At 42.0% G+C, this 3,480-nt stretch overlaps 1 non-coding gene across 1 annotated transcript; it reads left to right on the top strand.

Annotated features, from left to right (window-relative positions):
* Positions 1–2,960: 2,960 nt before the first annotated feature.
* On the top strand, positions 2,961–3,067 carry LOC123254340. The gene has a single exon (XR_006506665.1). It is a non-coding gene; the product is annotated as a U6 spliceosomal RNA (small nuclear RNA).
* Positions 3,068–3,480: the final 413 nt, after the last annotated feature.

The following is a 3,480-nucleotide window of genomic DNA, read 5'->3' as shown; positions in this document are numbered from 1 at the left end:
ATGACATTTTTTCACATCACCTGCCCCTCTGCCCAGTAGCCCAATTGTAGTGTTTTCTCCTTTCCCTGTGTGTGGGGTGAAGGGTGGGGGTGTACCCATCACTTAATGGGAGGAGGAGTATGACACACAGTCTCTGGGGAAGGTGGGCACAGTGGGGTGGGGGGTCAAAGCCCAGCACTCCATCTCTAAAAGATTCGCCATCACTGATCTATACTCTCATTGGTGTGGGTATTTCCTCCAGTAATTCTATGCCTGCCCAACCTGTGTAACTGGTGTAAGTCCCCCCTAAGTCCAGGCCACCATGCACACTGGGAGCCCTCTTTCTTTCTTTTGAGCACTCTGACATCCATTAGTTATACTTTGTTCTCAACACATGGCCAAGACATCTCCCTTTTTTTTATTATTATCACACATGTCCTTGATGACCACTATTATTCCAGTTCTCTGCTGTTCCCTGTCTGGTAGAAGTTGAAGTCTGATGAACAGCATGAGACATGTTTTTGGTTTTTCAAAGATGATCATGACTCAGGCCTTTCAGTTGTCTTACAAGATGAGGAGACTCCTGGAATTGGGTCTTAGTCTCAGGAAGCAGTTTGGGATCCTGCAAGGAACCTTGTAGGACCACTTTGTAGGAAATGCCTTGGAGCTGACAATGGAGCCCTGGATTTTCAAAGGCAGCTGGAATTTCTGGTCCTTGGTTGGGGACAAGGATAAAATCACTAGCAATTCAAAAATATGTTCCCAGCTTATTTGCAACATATGGAGCGAGTATTTTCCAAAAGTGCTTAGTTACCATAACAACAACCATTTCATGTAGCTTAAAATGCTAAGTCCAAGCATTGTCTTTCTTTTTAAAAAAAAGAAAAGAAAACTTGGCAGGACATCACAGAGGCTTTCAAGCCTCTTCAAAAGATGAGAAGAGCAAAAGAATGAAGCCAACCTTTCCTCAGGCAAGTTTTGTATATGGATCAGAAAAGAGAGAGCTGGGAGAGACCTCAGAGATTATCAGGTCCCACACATTCTCCTTCTGCACAGAACGAATGGGAGCTTCAGAGAAGGGACTTACCCAAGTTAACACAGGTCTAAGGGCAAAGAAGAAAGGCAGAAACTTGCTGTCAGGAGGCTTTGTTTTTAGACTCGTAAATGCCACTTTCCTTTAGTTGGTCAACATGTCTTTATCAAGTCCTGTGTGATAGGGACTGTGCTAATGACTAGAGAAAAACAGAAAAGCAACAGCAATGCCCACATCCTACAGGAGCTCACTGTGCAAAGAACTAGGTACAGACAAGACATACTATACATGGAAGTCATCTCAGAGGGCATCACTGGAAGGTGGGAGGCACCAACTGAGAAAGGCCTTTTACTGGAGGCAGGATTGGAGCGAAGTCCTGATGGAGGTCAGGGAAGCTCAGAGAGTCAGTAGACAGTATTTCCTGTCTAAGAAATGGCTAACAGGCCAAGCCTTGGATCACAGAGTACCTGAAAGGAAGGAAAGTAGAAGACTGGGAAGGTAAGAAGGCAAGAGGTCAGGAATGACCTTAAATGCCAAAATTCACTCAATGAACATTTGTTAAGCATTTGCTGTCTCCAAGGTCCTGAAGTCATAATAGAAATCATGATGTCTGAAGTCACAAAAAAGAATTCCAGATAGTCAGGGTGGGAGAAGCTTAGAAAGGGTAAAAGAAAGAGGTCACAGACTTTAAATATGGAGGAACCTTAGAACCTAGGATTATTGATTTAGAGTTGGACAATTCCTTAGAATTCATGGAGTGAACCACCCTCGTTTTACAGATGAGGATACTTGGCCCCAGAGAAGTATAATGGCTCGCCCACAGTTAGTAAGTGTCTAAGGCAAGATCCCATTGATGTTATTCCTAATCCCCTAGAGCTCTACCTACTATACCACCCTGCCTCTCAAAATTAAGACCTTCAGATGTCAAAGATGATGACATCCCCTCATTCAGCTCTCTTAAAGTCAAGCATGGAAGTGAATTTCCCATGATCACCCAGGCAATAATTGTTGATGTATAATAGCATCAGTCACTTCCCAAGCTCACAAAATGACTCCTTGCAACAATGCCAAAGAATACAAATCCTGCCCAAGGACCTTACTAGCCATGTGACCCTGGGACAGTCCCAGCCTCAGTCTCAACCTCAGCATCTGTAAAATGTGGATAATAATACCACCTACCTAAGCAGGGCTATTGTGAGGATCAAATGAGAGATCATCCCTTCAGCTTATAGAAATGTAACTTTCCAGGGCTTGAAGCAACTTTCTAAGACTAAAATCTCCTGCTCAGTCTGCATTCGAAGGGAGAGTTCTCTCAATAAGAACTGATACCATTAAAATGACACATATACACTCAAAAAACAATACCGATCTTTCAAGGGCCAAGTGAGAGTGTAGGTAAAGGACTCTCTAAACCCTCAAACCCACCACAAGGGCCAGCCCCAGTCTTTATTCATGTCATTCTCCTGACCTTTTTCAGTGGAGTTCAGACAGGAATGATCCCGGGAAGTGCTATCGTCCCACTATTATCCTTTTAAAAGCAATGTTCTTTGGACTAATAGACATGCTACACAGATAAAAGACCTGCTCTCTATAGTTGATTCGAAGTCCTGAGATCCTGGGATGCAGCTCCTCTTCCTTCAGTTCACTGGCAGCATCTTTCCCTACAAATCCTGTAAGTAGACAGGATGGTGGGATGCTACCAGCTTTTTCCTCTTCCCATATTATATGTTGAGGCCTTTTCATCCCATGTAGTTTAGAGATTATGAGAGTTAGCTACAGCAACATCTATTAAAAACATTGTCTTTCCATTTTTAGAGATTAATGTTGTGTCCAGCCTTGTTTGGGCGCCAGTTTTATTTGTGATAATGCCTCCATTCTGACACAGTTTATTCATTGAATTATCAAGAATATTTTGAGTCTGCATTTTTAGTTAGGAATTAGGTAGCTGATGCTCACTTCTGCAGCACAAACACTAAAATTGGAATGATACAGAGAAGATTAGCATGGCCCTCGCACAAGGATGATATGCAAATTTGTGAAGCATTTCATATTTTTGCAAATGAAATTAAATCAGGGCAAGAAAAAATGTCTGAAATGAGAAGGGAAGATCTTTCCTGTTTTAGGAAGCTAAGTGTCAAAATCGGGGGGCACCTCGAAGACATCTTAATGTTTCTATCTTCAGAGTAAATATGATAAAAAACTCCAGGAACCCATCAGGGCTCTCACTACACAGAGCTGTGTCAAAATTTTAAGAACAACATTGGCAAACATTTTATATTAATCTCTTTTCATTAACACATGGGCTTCAGCCAGTCAGCTGTCATATTTTGTATTAGCACCTTGTCATGGATACTCAACTGGTATAGATTTGGCCTAAATTTAGGTGGGTAATTCCTTTTGGAACTACCAAATGTGCAAAAAAAATTATCCAGGTATAAGAGGGATTCATTTTACCCTTAGATAAAGGT

The sequence above is a fragment of the Gracilinanus agilis genome, unplaced genomic scaffold (genome assembly GCF_016433145.1).
Source record: "Gracilinanus agilis isolate LMUSP501 unplaced genomic scaffold, AgileGrace unplaced_scaffold20110, whole genome shotgun sequence".
NCBI classification, from domain to species: Eukaryota; Metazoa; Chordata; class Mammalia; order Didelphimorphia; family Didelphidae; genus Gracilinanus; species Gracilinanus agilis.
Note: the sequence above shows the minus strand (reverse complement) of the source record. Positions and strands in the feature narration are given on the sequence as shown.